At 42.7% G+C, this 21687-nt stretch overlaps 1 long non-coding RNA gene and 1 pseudogene across 1 annotated transcript in view; one reads left to right on the top strand and one right to left on the bottom strand.

The window, feature by feature from the left end:
• The window catches only part of LOC140216800 (uncharacterized), a 157981-nt gene that overhangs the window by 77292 nt on the left and 59002 nt on the right, over positions 1–21687 (bottom strand). The window lies entirely within an intron of this gene.
• LOC140216300 (uncharacterized) lies at positions 6315–21228 on the top strand (annotated as a pseudogene).

The raw sequence follows: 21687 nt of genomic DNA, 5'->3' as shown, positions 1-21687 counted from the left end.
TGTTAATGCCACCAAGACTAAATTTCTTGTATTTTCCTCACATCAACAACATTCCGCATCCTCCCCTATAACTTTTGGCTCACACTCTATTTCTCCCAGTCCATGCTCATCTTTTCTTGGGATTTCTCTTGACTGCAGCTTGATATATAAACATAACATTTCTCACATCAACAAGAAAATAGCATACGGTATTTGCGTTCTAATTAAAACTTGTCCCTACTTTACACATAATACATTAATCTCGCTATACCACTCATTCATTCAATCTTATTAACTACGGCATAATATGCTGGGGTAACACTTATAACACTCACTTGGCATCCCTCCAGGTAATTCAGAACCAATCCATAAGAATTGTTACAAGCAGTTCACACTTTGCAAAGGGAAAATCCCTACTACGTAAAAAAAAAAACATCCTAACCATTTCAGAACTCACCAAATATAATCTAGGGCTTTTATTCTACAAATATATGACTAAGGAACTACCATCAATCTGCTTCTCACCTTGTGACCTGATAGCTCATAGTCACACAAGATTTGCACTCAATAATAATTTCCGTCTACCTAAAGTACGAACTAACTATGGTAAACAGACTGCGGAATTTTCCTCCATATCTCTTTGGAATACTCTACCACCCATAATCAAAAATGCAAAGAATTTATACCAATTTAACAGAGAACTAAAATCATTCATAATAAATACTTACTGAAATTGTCCATTTTTTAAATTTTATTCGATCCTTTTTTATATTGTCATGCTGTTAACAAGTGTTCTTATTACTCATATGCTCTAAACATGTTTTGATATTACTCTTAGCTCTCATCTGCACTACTGTTGCTTTAAACATTGTATAACATCATAAATGTCTAACAGGAGGTCCCGATACAGTCTCTTACTATGGGACCTCCTTATGTATACTATGCACATGTAATTACCTGTATTTTTACTAATAAATAAATTATGAATTAAAAAGTTATGAATAATTGGATGGCTGTTGTGTGCATTGCCTAGTCTAAGTGCTGCCTGTGTGGGCATAGTTTTTATAGATATGTGTTAATGCTACTACAGACAGCTGCATATTAATGTGGCTATACTGTTGTGAATAAAATAAGTTGGAGGGCGGCATCTTTTTGGTTCTACATATTCTTACACCACAATGCAATGTCACACACAAGTTCTGCTTCTGCAAGGTGACTGCAGGCGGAATAGTCTCGCTGCCTTAAGAGGAAGCTTTAGCTCGGGCCCAACTCCGACGCGGCCTATTCATATACATGTAAAACGACAAAACGTTTTTATGAGATAACCCCTGGGCCGATTTTGATTAAATTTGTTGCATTTGAAAGAGAAAGTTAAATTCTAGTGACTGTTGGAAGCGGAATCTTGATTTAGGGCTTCAATTTTCTGAAAACGATTTTCAAATATTTGACCGTTTGAAAAAAAAATAGAAGCACGAAGTTTACAAATTGATAGCTCTGCATCAAAAACTGATATCGCGGTTCTGTAAACGGCATCCATTAGATTATTCCAAGCGGACAAATTCAATATGTCCTTTTACATCTTACGTGAATTTGTTACGTTGGTTAGAACGGTTTTACAAAAGTATTTCCCTATGACTAAATTTTTTTATGTTCATGTGTAACATATCAATTTTGTCCGCTTTGGATGTACTATTAGATACAATTCACAGAATTGTATTATCATTCTTTGTTGTTGAGTTACGGAGTTGTGAACTTGATAGTTTCGTTTTTTGAAAATTTTCGATTTTTGCCAATTTTTAATAAAAAATTGACAACCTAACTCAAGAATTCGGAACCAACAGTCACTAAGATGATAAGTTTTTCTTTTAAATGCAACAAACCTCGTCAAATTTGGTGCAGTGGTTGCCGAGAAAAATGAATTCTCCTTTTACATGTATTTGGATAGGAGCACTCGAGCTAAAGCTTTCTCTTAAAATGTTATAATGTAAATGACACAGTAGTAATTGAACAAGCCAGATAGCCCCTTTAGTCACGAATTAGACTAGCATGAATTACTTGTGCAAGTTAATTATTGGTTGCAAGCATTACTAGAAAGAAAAAAAATTTCACAATTGCTACAGAAACGTTTCCTGTCACACCTACCGTCAAACACTGTAGTGCCTTCTCCAAAGCGATCTTCGGTAGCGATAGATTTTCCTCAGAAGTATAATGGAGGTACTTAAGGTAAGAAGAACATTCAATTTACCTTAAGTTGAATTTTTATTATCTATTCCTTGCCACAACTGCACAGATATGGCAAAAATAAGTCGTGTCTGCAAATGTGTACACCGTGACTGAACGGGATAGGTTGCATGCTCTTAACAGAGGTGTAGTGCACCAGCATCCTGCACTTTTATAAACAGCTTACTGCATTACCTATCTATGTGCGTATGTTGAAATGCTTGCGTTCATGAATGCAGGAAACTGAAGTTACGTGGTGTATTCCCCGAGTTCCTTTAAAATGTTACCTTTTGTCCTTCATGAATGCTTTTTTTTTTTTTTTTTTTTTGCTTAGACATAAAGTGGTTTGCAGGTTGGCCTATGTTGAGTCAGGGGCTGATAATCAATTATCATTTCTTTGAACCATTTAGAATATAGCTAAGAAATAGTCATTGCCTCAATTGGCTTTCTGAAGATTCTTTACAACTTTGAGTGCCTTACTGAGATGTTTTCATGCTGTATTGATAATACAAACATATTGATACATCTCTTCTGTATAGGTATCCTTCTAAGGAGCTTTATTGCACTGCTGTGGAGCAACCAATTAAAAAATATCCACACTTGCGTGACAATGTGAAGAAAGGCAGTGGCATGGTGAGTGTAAAACTTCCCATCTTTCCCTTCTCATTTTAGTATATAGGTGCCACATTGAGGTCTTATGCAGTGCTTCTCACAGCTGGATTGATGTGGTGTGGCGGAGCTCATTGCAGGGTCTTATAATCAGGCAAGGGCAACAAGAAGGAAGATGCACAGTTTACTGATAAATGCAATGATGAGATGAGGATAGCCATTAATGATTCAGTGTTTATGAAACTAGGAAGCCTAATTCAGGAACCCTGAATATTATGCAACTTCGCTCAGGCACCTCAAATAGCCGAGTCTTTATGTAATATGCAACAAACTCAGATTATATCGAGAAAATGGATAGAATATATCCAAATCCGGGAAACTCATGTTACGAAGTTGAAATCTCTGGCGGTGCGCTGATACCATACAGCAGTAAAAGCTTCATGGGGTTCTCAGTTACGTATCCTGTGTGCACTTACACACGTAAAAGAAGGAAGATCCAACAGAATGAAGTGGTAGAAACAGAACTAGTAATTTAAATTGTTTTGATGCACAGTAACATTATTATTATTTGTTTTAAATTATGTGGTTTTACGTGCCAAAACCACTTTCTGATTATGAGGCACGCCATAGTGGAAGACTCCGGAAATTTCGACCACCTGGGGTTCTTTAACGTGCACCTAAATCTAAGTACACGGGTGTTTTCGCATTTCGCCTCCATCGAAATGCGGCCGCCGTGACCGGGATTCGATCCCGCGACCTCGTGCTCAGCAGCCCAACACCATAGCCACTGAGCAACCACGGCGGGTATTATTATTTGTTTTGAAAACATAACAGGTGTTTCAGCGAGCACTTTCAAAGACTTTTAAAGGTTGCCTGTGGCAGACAGCACAATTCTAGTCCAGGAGCCGGTTTATTTAACGAGGCGGATATTCCTTACACAAAAATTGAAATGCATAATTGACTCATTAATTACCTTATGGCCCATATTGCAGTTTACAGATTCTTGCCGTGGACTTCGCAAGGCGGATTCAGTTGGAAAGAATTCTCAGGATTACACACTTTCGAGATATTAATTCCAGAACTTTGCGGAGAAATGCATTGGCATTCGAATTATTTTCGTACTTTGATGCATACAACGATAATTCGTGGGGTGAGTAACTGGAACGCCAATGCGTTTCTCCGCAACGTTCAGGAATTCATACTTGAAACTGGTATGAGCCTGAGAATTCGTTCCAAGTGGATCCACCTTGCGAACTCCGCGGCTAATTTCAATACGGGCCACAAGGTAATTAGTTAAAAACGTAATTAATGAATGTATGTTAATTGGTCGATTATGGATTTCAATTTTTTGTGCAAGTAATGTCTGCCTCTTTAAATAGACCAGCTCATGAACTAGAATTGTGCTATCTGCCACAGGCAACCTCTAAAAATTCTTGAAAGTGTTTGTGGAAACACCCCATTATATACCCTAGACAGGAAAGGGATGCGAAGAGCAGGCTGGCAACTGCCACCGGAAGGGGCACAACGCCTGCCTACTCTTCAGAAAGCAGGAGACAGCAACATAGAAATGGAAGATAGGAAGAAGGCGATGGAAGAGAAAGATGACACATCTCGAAGAATTTGGTAGAACACACACAATACCGGTCACACACAGTAGGGCCGGTCACTGCAGGTCGCACCACTAAATATTGTCAAAATAGAAAAGATGGTGTCGGACTTCCTGTCACTCGAAAACAGAAATAGGCTACAAACGTGAACCTAAGATAGATTCTTTTTTAAAAGTAAGAGTTTGATGCACATGATTGCATCAAAACGCACAACCACTGGGGTACAAATATTTGTTGAGTGTCGTACACCGCAGGCCAAGGTGACAGTCTCTCACAAGCGACGTGCATTGCGCAATAGATGCAGGACACTGCAATATCAACGGAAATGATGGACTCACCACACGTCCTTGTCAGTATAAACGTTCGCACACGTTCACACAGTCAACCCTTAGCTTGAGTAGTTGCACTGTAGTGTGACGAGGCAAGCCTTGATCGCAAACATGGGGTGGGAACACTCCATTTGCGCAATGTTGGTCTGGATGCTGCTTGAGTAGGTGTTGAAAAATCAGCAGACGAGTGTCATCATGTTTGCACAATATTTCAGGGCATGCACAGCCGTTATGAGCGCAAGTGAAGCCAGCCGAACAGCCTCATCATTTCTGGTGATCTCTATGCGTGAAGGTATCCGTTGGGCAACGAGAGACACGTCATATAAGACAATTTTGTTGGCAGAGTCAGTAGTGCTGTACACAACTAGACAGTCAATCTGACTGTGTTGTAATCTGCTAAGGGCAGCGTGAGAGTCCGTAAAGATGGCAATCTTTACACTTCCACAAGTAAAACAACCAAGATCCAACAGAACGAAATGGTATAAATTCAACAAGTACCTTTAAAAAAATTTGTTTGTGATGCACAGTAACAGGCAACGGGCTTTTGTTATAGGTATGCATACACACTTCTTTAACCAACTGGAATTCATGTGCGCCGTTTTATGCACTAAAGTAACGAAAGTTGTCTTTTATGCATCTTTGTTCAAATAATTTACAGGAATCATGGAAAGTTGCACTCAAGAATGAGCTTAAGAACAGAAAGAAGGGGGTGAATGTGTCCACGGAAATGCAATCCGTTTGGGCCCAGAGCTACCGCAAGAGTCCCATGGAGCCAGTGGTGGAGGTGGCAAACAAGAAGCTGTGCTGCCTCTCTGTTGGTGTTCGTTTATTATTTTTGTTTTGAATACCCCTCTGAAAAATGCAGCTAGAGTGTTGTCAGTGGTGCACATCTTCTGGCTGTTTCTTGTTTCACTTATATTTTTCTTTTAACTATCAAAGTTTCGTCGCTGAGGTGCTGGTTTTACATATTGCAGGACAACAATGACCTTATCATTTATGGGGAGACCCTGGAATCACGGCAAAAACATAATGAGTGGCTACAGGAAAATTTTGCAACAGCTGATGCAGAATATCTGCGGCCACATCTGCTCGCAAGAGCCAAGGAACAGCACGAGTGTCTTCAGTGAATCGCGTTGTCGGAGGCGCTCCTACAGTATCCCTTCCTAGCAAAAGAAGAGTCGGCATGCTTATATTCAACATTTTCATGTCATTTATGCTAATCATAATGGTCTCTGTTTTCAGCTGCTGATGGAGTTCAATATATTATTCAAAAGAACAATAGTCGACAGCATTGCGCACAGCTGCAGCCGTCTGTGCAGCATCATTCTGGACCAAGGGGAGCAGGACGAGATTGTGCGATTCTCTGCCATGGCTTCTGGTAATTTTATGTGTTGCTATTTTTTTATAGGTTTTCAGTGTTGACAAAACTACTGCTACTCCTTTCAGGGATCAACCATTTCTGTACATAGATGAGTTACTATATACTAAAATCTTTTTCACAATTATTTTTACTCACTCGAGCTAAAAATACTCAGAGCAAGTAACTTCTTTACTATTTCACAGGCAGGGGGCTGCAACAGGTTTTTTTCAAGCTGTAGAGGATTAACCACAATGAGAGAGCATGCAGAGTTTGTAGGAGCCTGCTTAATGCGACTTCATGTGATGGTTCTCATTGGTAACTGTCTTTTAAAGATGTAGTTCTGGCACCACACTACATTTTCTAATTCAAAATTAAAAATCTGGACAGTTACTAATATCCAGATTGGATTCCTGAACACTAACAATGAGCTGTTTTCTTCGTAATATGCTGTCTAAAGTACACTTGAGATGGCCAGGAATGTTGACTACACCGCATGGGCACACTTTCCAATATGAAACAGCTTTGCAATAACGTAACAGCAATGCCAACTGTTACGTTAAAAGTTGGTAGCACAAACTACAACTTGGATAACATATTTGTGTAAGCAGACGGAGATGAAATGGAGACGTAGACGTGGTGCTTGCATCTACCTTTTGCCCGTATGCTTGTGCAAAAATATTATAGAAGTTTGCACCTCAACACGCCCAGCACAGAGGAGGGCTACAGCAACGACAAGATGTGTGCCCTGTCCCTTTATAGCCCTATGCATGAAGTAACATTGCCTCGATACATGCATAGCTCTAGCTAATTTCTTTCTTTGTATAAAATGTATGTACAGTTTATAGGTCAGTTTTGCTAGTAAAATAGTACTGAAGTGCATTCCCTCACTGTTTGCAGAGGATGGTGTGCTTGGCGTCCTCAACTTCATTGCAGGCCACTGCAATGAATCACTTATGCTATCTTGACAGAGGTAAGTGCTTCAAGACAGAAGAGATATTAACATATACGATAGCTAGAAAATGTACTTAGCTTTATTAAATAATTCTTCTACAACACCGAAAAAACAACTCTTACCGTGAGAATTGGCTTGATATGCCAGATAACTTCCAAAAACAAAACTGGTGTCGCCACCACCACCTTATAATTCCTGCACCAGCTCGCTGTGATATCATGGAATTTGACAGTGTCTGTTCAGGTCTAGTTAATGTTCTATTGGCCAATAATGATGAATTCTGTTCTAAAGGAGTCAAAAAATAAGCTTAGTTGAAGTATGTGACTCCACACTGACGTGCTGGCACTGCGTCATATTTGAAAAATGAAAGTTGAACTTTCATTTTCTCTTCTATTAATCAGCGTATTGCCACAATGTTCATGAGTACAAAGTTCTGATTGTTTTATCAGTCAAATGATTTAGTTTCTTTTTAGTGTCTCTGTAATGGACCTTTAACAACAAAATGTGTGTTAGTATGCTACTGGCATTCTCAGTGGGGGCAAGAGCACCAGCAGCGTGCTCAATGGTTCTGTACCAATTGATAACTTGAAGGATGTCCTGTGCCACTATTGTTAGGCCAACATGGCTCTGTGTTAATCACCGCAAGTGTATTATACAAAACTTAATGGCCCAGAAATGAGTAAGAAGATATTTTTATGTCTTTATCATGGACTTCTCACATTACACTTTGTCATAACGCATTCATTTTAGAGTAACTGCGGAGAGTAAGGTGGTTTGGTATTCAGACATGCCTGCTGTGTGTAAACATTGCTACATAGATGAATAATACAAAATCACCATAGATGCTGACTAGCAGCATGAAGGGGATTGAGGGCAGCTACAAATATACATCCTTGTAGTCGCACCTAGATAGCACTATGTTCAATTTGTGACACAAGCATATGGCATCCATCGCAACCGCATGCCTAGAAACAGACAAGGGCAACACGCTCAATTACCTTTTGGACTATCCAAGAAGTACTACAATTTTTGGGCAACGAAATTGAAATCTGGCTTATACCCATGAATACCGCAATACAGTTGTACATGTTCCTCTTCTGTGGAAAAAGGGCTGCATACGTTTTCTTTGTGCACAGGGGGAGTGGTATCAGTTTATGGCTGTTTCGACATATATATGTTAAGTCATTTGTGTATTGGCAATCACCACATTTCTCATCGAAACTTTGGCAAAGCTCAATGACTTGAGAAACAGTGCCTGGGTTTTTGGAGCATATGAAAGGCATCGTCGCAAATGCCCTTCATGATGTGACGTACCTTGTCCGCCTCCGCCATCGTCGGGTTGACACGTGGGCAGAGGTCGACGATGTCCTCTATGTAGCTGGTGAACGTTTCGCCAGTTTGCTGGTGAATCGGCTTCGCAGGCGTTGTTCAGCTCGATGTTTGCTCACGCCAGGGTGGCCAAAAACTTCTGCGATGCCGGTTTTGAAGCTAGCCCACGTGCGGAGATCGGCTTCGCAGTTTTTGAACCACAGCTTGGCGATGCCCGATAAATAGAAGATCGCGTTGCCGAGCCTGAGGGGATCGTCCCATTTGTTGGTGTTGCTGGCGCGTTCATACGATTCCAGCCAATCTTCGTCTTTCTCATCGGTGCCGCTGAAGATGTCAGGATCCCGCTGACACTGGGCACCGGCACATATGATGGCTGGAGTAACCGGTAGGGATGTCGGGCTGGGGTCGTCAGGCATGACGGATGGCAGAGTTCGGGTGCGTAATTCCAGGTTGGGGAAAACCACAGCATCTCCACCAGAATCTAATATGAATACAGTACAAGAGAGCAGCAGGCAGCGTGTCTGAACCAGAGCAGCTCAGGCAATCTCGAGCTCACGCCTCCCGGATGACTGGCGATGTGGCTGCAGCGCCTGGCATTCCTCTTCACTACAATATGTATATATATATGCAAAAAGTCTATAAACCTGTGACTAGCAGCATTTAATTTTTCTGTCAAGCCCAAGCCTTGTTTTACAGGTGCATGCATGCGCCTGTGGTTAGATGGTTGGCTATTAGCTAACTGCAACGGCTCACTGTACGTGGTTAGGCTTCCGCAGGGCCGCATTGCAAGTCTGCATTGTTTCGAGGTTTTCTCTTTGGGTATGACATAGGCACAGTTAACTAAGTGCAAATGTCACATTGCAGCCTGCATAGCGACGAAAATGCTAATGCGCTTTCTGTCATGCAGAGAAATAGACTACATTTGTCTCCTACAATCGGAACCAGCGCCACACTGTAATTTACATGACCGTGGTTTTCTGGATGCGGAGGCAATGGACAGCGATGAGTTTTATAGCTTGTTTCACTTTCAGAAGGTTGACTTGACAGACCTTGCATCAGCTTTGACAATTCCCAAAGAGGTCATCAGTGCCCAGCGCGTACGGGTTCCAGGCAACGAGGTGCTCTGTATGGCACTTCGACGTCTGGCCCACCGTAACCGTTTGTGCGAGCTGGAGCTCCTGTTTAACACGCACAGCTCTGTGCTGTCAAGCGTCGTGTGTTTAGTGCTAGCTCACATCGAGCACTACTTCGACCACCTGTTGGCTGACATGACTACACACAAGTGGCTAAACTTGCTCACCCTCAAGAAATTCTCCAAGGTGAGTCGGACTAGTATGACTCCTTCAAGCGCGAATCATGATGGACTGTCGATACATGCGTCACAATTACGCAACTTTATTTGAAAGCACCGGACACTCCATAAACAGACGTGCAGTAATATGTCGGTTTGTGCATTGCCTAATGATTCATCATGATTAGTCTATCTATTGTGCAGTCAGTAAGGTTGCTTTTCTACGTAACATTCAACGGCTCGAAGTACGTGCACATGTTATGAGAAATGAAAAGTTCTGTCGAGCACGGACTGTCGAACGCGCCATCCGGTACCTTGGTCTCACGGGCACTCGATCGAAATCGAGCCCAGTCTGGATCGAAATTCTCATGCGAGATTCGCTTTTTTGCATTACCCGCTGGATGGAGCCAGTTACGATCGAAAAACTGGTACTGCCTTCGGCGGAATGGGTGCCTGTAGGAATATGCAGCACACAGAAGGTAAAGGATGCAGGGGGCTCATTACACCCAAAGTTCGATGCATGTTGCTTTTTATTTGCTACCACTGGACCCGATGAGTAAAACAAATGGCGTACACAAATGTGCACACCATGCGTGAAGGAAAAAAAAAACTTAAGCTTAATTTCCTTGAGGACCTAGCTCAAATAAGTCAGTTAAGCTGTTTCACCTAGTCTGCTTGCATTTTTAACAGATCAAAGAAGATGTACATCAAAATGTGCTACTTGCACATTAGAAAAATTGGGGAGGGAGGGAAGGGAGAGGATTATGTTAGCACTGCAAGTGAGGAAATCACTTTGAGAAAGTGTGCTCACTTTACCACCCTTAACTTCTATGCAACAACATGTCTTTTCAACCTTTCTCCTGTGCTCAATTTTCAGCTGTTATTCTTTTTCTCAGGCTATCCATATAAAGGGTGCCCTGCTTGATAATTACTGGGCCTTCATAGATGAGACGGCACATCAAATTTGTCGCCCAACGGAGGACCAGCAAGAACACTATTCAGGGCACAAGAGGAACCACATGCAAAAATGCCAGGCTGTGATGTGCCCAAATGGCATAGTTTGCCAACTGGATGGGCCTTTCAAGCGGCGACGTCATGATGCGGGTAAGTGCGTGTGATCCAAAAGCTCGAGAAACTGTGTGCATGTAGTTGTAGATGTAACTGAACATCTGCGTTAATTTACGTGCGGTGTGCTTTCGGACATTGGTAGCAAATTTTCCAATGTTTTTATTTACTTTATGGCAAAGTAGCTGCTTTTATTTATGATTATTGAAAGCTCTGAACTAAGTTTGTCGGCATTTGAAGCGCTCATTGGTTCTATTTCTGGCTTGTACACATGAGGCTTGCTGTACAATGCCACAGAAGTGCATATCTTTGTGGTATGAAACTGGACCATTAGGTTGTTGGCCTTACAGTTGAAATGCATGGAGAGATCATAAAACAGAGCCACTTTTGAGCCCATGAGTCAAAAATAGTGCATCACTGTTGCATGAGAATTAGTGTGGCAACCACTGGCTTGAGACAACCTAAAATGTCAAGCGAAAATAGAAAGAGCGAAACGAGCATCGGGTTGTGGAAAATTTAATGCAGGAAAACTTCATATCTGCACGTCTGTCTTGCTTTGGCTGCAGCAATAAACCTATCGCATAGCACGGTGAAGCAATGGGCCACTTTATTTTAGCAGGAATGAAACAGTTGTTGGAGTAAGGCTATGTTCACACTTGGTCTTGGAGCAGGCAGAAGCATAAAAAACTTGACAAAATCTGCCTGTTAGGCGGCTTTCCAGGTGGCGAGCCCGATCAGTCTTGGGCCGATTTTTTTGCCACGGCGAAGCGGAAAACGGTTCTACTTCACCAGAAGCTGCACTAGCATGTAAACATCCAGTGACAAATTTTTACATTTTCCCTTGTTCACTGTCCATCTTTAGGAAGAACAACTAGCTGAAAGTATCAGAACTACGTCTTCTTCCTCATCCATGGCACACAAAAGTTAGACGACACGCGCAGTTCTGCAAAATCATACCTTTTGATAACTGATGGGTCAATGAATGAACATACCACTTGAAATGAGCAGCGACACCACGTGGACAAAAGCACACAGACTAGACGGACGTGGGCGAAAGCGCCAGTGGTTTCCGCTGCAGTGGCGAAACAAATGTGAACATCTTGGATATGTCCGGAAAAGATTTTCCGCCCGCTTGCTGCATCGCAAGTGTGAACGTAGCCCAACTGTGCGTTGGCAGACCTGCAGATTGACCTTTCAAATATACATGCATCTTCTGCACATTGACGTCTTGACAAGCACAAGTTGGTTTCTAAACAACAGACCTGGCAAAATGCCACAGGAACTGCAGTGTGTATTCAAATCAAATCAAAGACTGTTTATTAATTGTAAAGGTGGTACATATTGGTTTAAATATATGGAAGGAGGCCCCATAGTACATAGCTGCAAGGCGACCTCCTGTTTTGAGGTGCATGAAGTGAGCAAGCAACAGTGAATACACATTAGCAATTACTGGTAAGCACAGCTATTAAACATAATTCATATACAACAAAACCGTAGCAGTAAACATGATGACCATCAACTCAACCTTCTATTAGAAACAGGATTAGTTTTTTTCTTAAATGTAACGTAGCATTCGCACAGTTTTAAATCATTAGGCAGGTTATTCCAAGGTATTACAGCTGCATATTGGGCTATGTTTTCCATAGTTGCTGCATACTTCGGTAGCAAACAGTTGTTATTCAAAGCGTGTTATTGGAATTGTAAAGGCATACCTTTTCATATACATTAATTGGAATGAGGTTTATTTTCTTGAATAGCGTGATAATTACGTATATTTAACCATAAGTCATAGCCATAAGATTTAACCATAAGCATTCACGGAAGGATTTAATGTTCCTGAAGGAGTGCAAGGCCGTTGGCACGGAAAGAACTGAGAATAATTGGATTAACCAGATGCACATGGATTACACCAGGGTGATACATAGCAAATAAAATGAGTGTGAATGAAGGTGTAGTACAGTGATAGTAACAAAGAACAAAGGGCGGCTATAGTATTGTTGCGCTTTTATTAGGATTATTAGCCCATAGGTCATTTCTTGGTTTGTGCAAACTCGGTATAGAATATTTTAAGTTGGAGTCTAAAATAACACATAAGAAGGAACATTGCTTAACAGCACATAATTTAAGTTGTTAAAACATCATTGCTAGAGAGTAGACTGAAGCTTTAAAGGAAATGTAGTTTTAGATTTACTAATCTGGAGAGAGTTGAGATTGCACCATTCTGTCAACTTGTTGAGGTCATTACTAAGGTATGTAGTTTGGGAAAGAATTGATGCATCTATTCCTACTATTGTCCTGTCATCTGCATAAAGAAAAGGTGAGGAGTTAAAGACAGTTAGCGATATCACTAATGCGGATGAGAAAAAATTCATGCAGAACTTCCTCAGGTAGTTGTGTAAGTATGCGTAAGCATTGTGCCACTTCCTCATTTCCACACAGCCTGGTGTCATTATCAACATTATGGAACTTCATCTGACCAGTATAAACTCTTATCAACCTTCATTGATTGTTCGCTACATATGTTCAACGGCAAACATAAGGCAGGTTTAATTAAGATAGAGTTGATTACAGCACTTGAACCCGGCGACCATTGGTGTTAATTACACCACTCGAACCCTCACACTTTGGTGGGAGTCAAACCCACGACCTTTAGTGTTAACTTATGGTTAATTTAGCAAAGGTGTTGCAAAACCACCACTACATTTGCTGAGGGGGATATGTAACGTTTTATTTATAGTTTGGATGCTTATGCTGTTCTGTGTGTTCTATGGGTGATTTGAATGAATGTACGCACTGTTCGCCTCACTTTGCTGAGTGCGTGTAGCCTCTGCCTTCCATGGGTATGAGCCATTGCATCTTTTGCTTGCTCAAGGGGTATGAACCATGAAGGCAAAGTGCAGTGGTGCTCCAGCTGCGCCATTCTGATACATTTACATTCTCCTGCGCCATTCTGCTCCAAAAGCGGCAAATTGATCAATATTGCGCCCTAGCTGCGCCAAAAAGACGACACGGTCGCAGGAAAACAGCTATTTTTGGAACCTTTCAAGCTTTCAGTTGGCAACCTACTAAAACGTTTCCGCAGTTGGCAACCCAGTGCGCTGGTGGCCCGTGGTAGAATTTAGCAGCTACTACCTGTTCATTCACGCAACTAGAGTTCACTCTAACCACTCTAACGCAACAAAAACGTGAAACGAGGCAGCGTTGCAAGTGCGACCTTCAGCATCGGAATTCCGCGCTTCGTGCTACTGTGAGCGTGGCTGTGGTTTATATGACGCCGTTCGTTTATCAGCTCTTCGTTTGGCCACCCCCTCCATTTGGGAGGGGGTGGCCAAATACTGCACCAGGGAGGCCAATTCCTGATCTGGTGAGGGAGTGTCTTGTTGAAGTTTCGTGGGCTTTCCTAATTTGGTTGTACCTGGGTTAGTATAGCCCCACTCGCTCTCGGCATCTTGTGCCAGTGACAGGCGTCATTCCAAGCCTGCAGAAGCTGTGCACTGGAGCAGTTGAATTTCAAGCTCACCAGCAAAAAAAAAAAAAGAACTTATAGCCGGATTCGAAGATAATCCGGCCCGGCAGGCGGGGAGGCTATGTTATCACCGACAAGTACAATCCCGAGAGCCCTACATGCCTAAAAACTTCTTTGATTTGTCCGAGATAGAAGTGTTTTCCAGATCGCGATGGGTAACTCAATATAGAGCGATTTTTTAACAGTTCCGGCCTCATAGTTCCGGAGTCGCACGTGTGCAGGTGACATGGCGTAGTATTGCTTAAAGGTTCCATCATCGTGGTTTCGGAGTCACCCATATGCATGCGGCCATGAACGCGGCTAAGTATACGATACACTTCCAGCGAACTTGAACCATATTTAAATGTAGTGCAAAAAAAGATTAGAAGAAATTTTAAAAATTTCAGCGCTTACCGGGACTTCACTAGTAGCGTGTTCAAGGCGGTACACCAAACAACTCACGGTCTCGGCTGCCTGTCCAATGTATCGGAGAAGTCTTTCTGAATGAGACAGACCTGGTACTGATGCACCGCGCAAGGCTGAGACGTCGAATGTGAGGAGGGTGCATTGATTGAGACTTTCGCTCAAAGGCAAATTTTCAGTGGCGAGACGGGCCGTCAAACAACAGTTCTGAGCTGCACGTAAAATATGCAACCTTGGAAGCGGACTTGCTCTTCGGTTGGAAAGCGCTTATACGACAACTTCTTTGAGCTACAGCGCAAGCTTCTGCTTCATGCGGGAAAACCATTGACCTTCCATGTGCCGCCAAACTTGCGATACTTGTAATTTAGCAGTTGTGAATGCACGCTCGTCATCTTCTTTTGAGTACAAACGAAAACCTGTGAAAACTAATATAAGTGCGAATGTAAAGGAAATAGATGGGTGCGAACTATTACCCATTTTTTACGTGATGATCTGTATTGCGAACTTTGCTACTGTTGTCGCTACGTTATGTCGCTAACGCAAATGGCAGAAAAAATAATTTTTAGAAATTTTCTGTAATAATATTTATTCACATTTTAGGCCTACTTCACTCACAATCACGTACACTTTTTTTTTCCGTTTTATTTGTGCAGCCGGGGAGCCCAGGGTTGCTTACCAAGTGTTAAAAAGAAGCCAAACATGCGAGCTTTTCAACGATACAAAAACAATACCAATGACGTGGTTGAGCTATAGATGGAAACAAGTTAGACCAGAGCGACGCTCTTGGTGAACACTTAGAGCGCGTGTCTAGCTCCATCCACTATTCGCACACCTTTTTGAAACATAAAGCAATAGAAGAATGTAAGCCGCTGAATCGGATATGTATCCCAAACAATCCTTATAACCGTCCTTTTACCATGGTCGAACTTAAAGCTTCCTTATCAACATGTGAGAGCTCTGCACCGGGCCCCGATAGAATCATGTATGATGTGGTTAAGCACCTGCACTCCGACACACAAATCTAGCTACTCACACTTTTCATTACTATCTGGGCTGCTGGTTACCTCCCATCTAAGTGGAAGGAGGCTATTGTGATTCCTGTTTTGAAGCATGGTAAAGATACTTCATTGCTGACTAGCTACCGTCCTGCAGCACTTACGAGCTGCCTGAGTGAGCTTTTTGAAGAAATGATCAATCGCCGTCTCGTACAGTAAAACCTCGTTAAACCGTACCCGCTTAAACAGTAGTTTCGTTTTAAAAGTAGTAAAGTCAAATCCCCGACTCAGCGGTTGTTGAACATAATCTGTTTTGTATCCGCATAAACCGCACCAGTGTATTGCGTACACATTGGTTAAAACGTAGAGTTTCAACTTTCCGTCGCGCAAACACGGCGGTACGCCGTCTCCATCGGGCGGCCCGGCAGAACAACGAGCCTCAGAGATCGGAACAATGGCCTCCAAGCGCCCTGTGCGTCTGCGCGTGAAGCCACATCAACATCATTTTGACGCCGTGCCAGAAAGCAGGGTTGCCAGATTTGGCTACTTTGCGCCAAATTGGCTACTTTTTGAGGCTGTTGGCGGGGAAAAAAATGCCTTGACTACTTTTGAAATAGCTTGACTATTGTAAGAATTGGATAGAAACTTGTGTAGCTCATATTATGCAGCAACATTAGCAAATATTTAGGCCAACGCACGACGACGACACTTCAAATCTTTTCAAGCTGGTCCATCATCATCGTCAATCTGACTCGGGTGCTTTCATTTCATGTAAAGAATTTCGCACTGCTGACGTCAGAGCATGTTCCATCTTTGCATTGACGTTCCGCGATTTGGCTTCGATTTTCGGTGTTCTGGCAGCCCGCTGGCAGCCAGACGGCAGCCAGCTAGTGCCGGTCCTGATGGGAAGTCAACGTGAGGTGGGATCCTAAGACAACCTGAAGCTGCCCGAAGTTTGCAAAATCGAACACTTGGACAACTGGCCGCGGGATAAACGTAAACGTACCAGCATTTCAGCGGCCAGCCTGGCCGGCGTGCTCTCAGCGTAGTTGGTCCATTTATGTGTTCCCAGCTTGAAAATATACAGCTGTATTCGGGAATACGATCACTTCTGCGAGATTTCGCGCGACTGGGCATCTCACTTTGCAGAGCGTAACAAAAGGCCTGCAACGCGTCCGATGCCAAGACGCAAAATCGCACATAAATAATCGTGAAAGCCATCGCTCGAGGATGCCTCGAGCTTTGACATTCTTCGAGAAATGTGTGCCAGATTAACTCAAACATTTACACCTGAAGTGGAGCTGTGATTCTGATTTGTGGTAATATTCTAGTCATATTACATGCTGATCAAAGCACTCTTAGCTGTCGTCATTTATACAGGTCTCATATTTTTTGTATGTTCCTACATTTAATAAAAGCAGCTTTAAGTGTTGGCTGTGATAATGTCTTCAGATTTGCATAATAAATGAAAATGTGACGTTTTTCCATAACATGGCTACTTTTTTGGCTACATCTCTGTATGTGGAAAGTTGGCTACTTTCCGGGAATTTTTGGCTACTTTTCACATTTTAGACCTGGCAACCCTGCCAGAGAGCGTTATGGCGTCGTGCGAGCAAGGACTCGCGTCGTTCCGAAGCTTGGATAAAAAAGAATCCGAGTGCTCACCATAGAAGAAAAATTAGACATCGTCCGTGCTATCGAACGTGACCCAAAGAAGTCGGCGCTGGCACGCAACAGGGATCTGCTGTTGACTACAGTGTGTGGCATTTTCAATGCGAAGTAGTTGCTCGGCAGCTCTGCTGCGACCGCGAAGGCATGTCGGCTACGAGTGTCGACTAGCGACAGTAATGAGGACGACACGGAAAGCGACAGCAAGGGCGATTCAGTCCCAACAGTGGCATAAGCTGCGTGTTAGGTCAGCCTCATGAATGCAATCGTCGCGACGAGAACAGGGGCGCGATAACGTAACTATTCCAAATGAAAAGTATTCCAAACTCCGACACCCGGCAATGAAAAAGACGCCCCTGGGACTTCTGCAGCACCACTGCGCACGTGCACGGAGAATACCTAACGCCAACGAGGAATCTGCCATGCGAGTGTTTGCCGAGAAGAGGGGGCTGGCTGAAAAGCTGGCACACAGCTGCAGTAAGTTTGAGGCCGCTGTCGTCATCGTTCTAGGTCCCCGCGGCATCAAACGAAAATAAAATTTTTGTCATGCGAAGTGAATAAGTACTGCATGTTTTTTTCCCCTTTTATCGCACTCTCTCTGAGTTCCGTTTTCAACAGGTAAGCGGGCGATCTCATGCTATTTCGGTTAAACAGTACTACCGTTTAATACGTACCTTTTCCGAGCTCCGGCCAACTACGGTTTAACGAGGTTTCACTGTACATTGCCTAGAGTACAGCAAGATGCTTGACCTATTTCAATGTGACTTTAGAGAAGGGTGATCTACAACTGACCATCTCGTGCGCATTGAAGCAAGCATATGCGATGCCTTTGTGCACAAACAATCCTTCTTATCCGTATTTCTTGACATGGAAAAGGCGTATGACACGACTTGGCGGTACGGAATCCTGCGTGACCTTACGGTGCTGGGCATCTGCGGCAATATATTAAACATTACAGAGAGCTACCTAGAGAACCGTACCTTTAGGGTGAAAATAGGTCATGCACTGTCGCGTACATTCATACAGGAAACTGGGGTACCCCAGGGTGGCGTACTCAGCTGCAGGCTCTTTGTCGTTAAGATGAGCGCGCTTCTTGCATCATTACCACCAGCTATTTTTTATTCCGTATACGTAGACGATATACAAATAGATTTGAAATCTTGCAACCTAATAGTGTGTGAGAGACAGGTACAGCAGGCTTTAAACAAGGTGTCCAAGTGGGCAGACCTTAATGGATTTAAAATAAACCCCGAAGAAAGTTGGGCTCTCTTCACGAGAAAGAGAGGCCTAGTCCCAGATCCTTCTGTAAAGCTGGGCGGACAACAAAGTCCTTTCAACAAAGAGCACAAATTTCTAGGTGTTATACTTGACTTCAGGTTTACTTTTATTTCACACATAAAATGTCTTAAAGCAAAATGTCTAAAAACCATGAACTTACTTAAAATCCTATCCCACACAACATGGGGTAGCGATAGGAGGTGCCTGTTGAATTTTTACAGGAGCCTAGATCTATCACGAATAGACTATGGAGCCATAGTATATAACTCTGCCGCCCCGAGCGTGCTGAAGATGGTAGACCCTGTTCACCATCTGGGCATCCGCCTGGCCACTTGCATTTAGAACAAGCCCTGTCGAAAGTCTATATGTCGAGTCAGATGAGTGGTCACTCCATTTTCAGAGAACATACATCAGCTCCACCTATTTTCTCAAAGTTCGCTCTAATAAGGAACATCCGTGTTTCACAACCGCTAACGACTTGACGTGTGAAACACTCTTTCGTAATGGACCCTCTGTGAGAGTACCTTTGTCACTGAATTTAAGACAGCTGAGCAAAGAAATGGATGTCCCAATTCTCAAACATCGCCTAATGCCTCCAGCTAAGTTACTACCGCCGTGGGAGTGGCGGGTGATACACTGTGATGTATCCTTTGTAGAAGTTACAAAGCATGCTCCTGACCTCGGAATCACTATGCATTTCCGTGAACTTTAATCGAAGTACTACTGCTCCGAATTCTAAACAGACGCGTCAAAATCACATGCTGGCATATATTATGCTGCTGTTGGTTCCTCTTTTTCTAAATCTGACGTACTGAACTCCTTAACAAGTATCTTCACTGCAGAAGTCTATGCTGTACTGTCTGCAGTAAAACATATAAAGAAATTAAAACTTGACAAAGCAGCAATATTTGCAGTCATTAAGTCTTGTAAAAGCGCTGATTTCTTTACAAATGTTTACAAATCCTGTTTCAATTGAACTTTTATCACTCTTATGCGACATTTATTTATCATATACACATGCAGTAATATGGAGGCATTGAGGGTAATGTACTAGCTGAGAAATTGGCCAGATCACTCGCATCACTAGCTATCACTCCTACGGGTACTGTCCCTGTCATAGATCTGAAGCCTTTCTTACACAAGAAACTGCAAAACTACTGGGAACGTATGTGGGATGCAGGAACAAATAATAAACTGCACTGTATAAAGCCACAGTTAGGTTTTTGGCCATCTGCAACAAAATCACGGAGAACAGATGTCCTATTCTGTCTGACAGTCTAATGACAGTCTAATCATGGTGCTCGCGAAAAGACTGAGATCGACTCTGACCGCAGAGCTCTGGTCAAAATGGAGCACGTTGTAACACAAGCAGACGACGCTTGCTGTGTGCCGTAAGTGCTTAAGTGCAGTGAAAAATTGTTCTTGTGCATTCTCTTTCTGTTACTTTCTTTTTATAGCAGCAAAGTAACTAACATTCCAACTATTACAAACATCATTTGTTCATCACTAAGGTGGAAAAATTATCGATGACATGCCCTGGGCAGCCAGTCGGATAGCTCGCCCTACTGACGTCAATTGGGTGATTTACGTCATATAGGTAGGGGCGGCTGAATATTCTGCCTAACAGTGTGCTGCGATCGGCAGCGATGTGCATTTTTAAAGCCTTATAATAAATGACACTTTACGTGGAGCACTTACATGCGTCAATTAATGATCAGAATGACCTACTCAATACGTTTGTACAAAATCGTCAAAATCGTTTCAGGGTCCCTTTAAATGTCTACATGAGGGATATTTGTGCATGATACCTGCCAACACACGTGGTCATTTCGCAGCAGCATGAGCCAAAGTGCATTACAGCTTGATTATTAATGTGGTCATGTTTAGTCATTCATTGTTTGCACTTATGCTCACAATATCCATTTTGGTTCAATGCTGTGCTATGTTAAAGTGATTCATTTTTGAAAGCTTTATTTTGTGAGGCTGAGAGAATAGCAGGCCAACCCAAATGTTAATATTTTATTTGCAATATTGGATGACCCAGTTTGATTTAATATCGGTCTAAAAGGCTTTATTGGCACTCAATATTTGCCAAGCTGACGGGTTTTCGTTGAACCTTGGAATTCGACATATGCAACTTAATAACGAAATATTAGTTTTAGTATGTCAATGTAAAGTATATCACTACTGTTTCTGCACAATCTTACAGAACACTGCATTTCAAGCATTCTCAAAGAAACGAAGTTGTACGAGAACCTTGAGAAGATCATAATGGGCAAGAAGTTCGTCATTTATGGCGACCCTGCCTACCCTTTGCTCCCACTCCTATGCAAGCCATTTGGTGGCATGACCCTGCAGCCTTATAAAGGATTTTCTTAACAAGGGCATGAGCAGGGTGCAACAAGCTGTGGAGTGGGGCTTTGCTAAGGTTGCCAGAGTTTGCCTTTGTGGATTTCCACAAAAATAAAAAAATGTCATGTCAGCGAGTGGGGCGCATGTACCGCGTGGCAACCCTTCTTGCCAACTGCCATATGGGTCTGTATGGCAGTCAAGTGTCCGACTTTCTTTATGTTTGCCCCTCGTCACCTGACGAGTACCTGGTGCCACATTTCACATGACATTTCACCGCTAAAATCCCCTTCAGAATACGTGAGCAAATGTCCTTAGCATTTATTTGTGCAACAGAGCATCGCTGAGAAAGTTAAGGATGGCACTTAAAGGGACACTAAAGGCAAATACAATACTAAGGCAGTGTGGACTGTTTAAATACCATTTCAGAAACCTTGTAACACTTGTTTTGGGCCAAGAAAAGGCTTAATTTACGAGAAAATTGCATCTGGAGGGCCCAAATACCGTTTTCGAAATTCAAGTCTCCCGCCACCCAATCGGGGTAGTGGTGACGTTAGATACGCCATCACTACCCTTTGCTGCCGTCGGTGAGTAAAACGGCACCCGACAGACCGCGGTACTGAGCCAAGGAAGACTAGTGGATTTGCCACTGCAGCTGCTTTTTGGTGCAGTGGCTTAGACCATTGCAAAATCCTGCAAAATCACGCGGAAGGTGAATTCTCCGCTAC

The sequence above is a fragment of the Dermacentor andersoni genome, chromosome 3 (assembly GCF_023375885.2).
Source record: "Dermacentor andersoni chromosome 3, qqDerAnde1_hic_scaffold, whole genome shotgun sequence".
Classification (NCBI taxonomy): Eukaryota; Metazoa; Arthropoda; class Arachnida; order Ixodida; family Ixodidae; genus Dermacentor; species Dermacentor andersoni.
The sequence above is the reverse complement of the archived record's forward strand: the minus strand, read 5'-3'. Positions and strand labels throughout refer to the sequence as shown.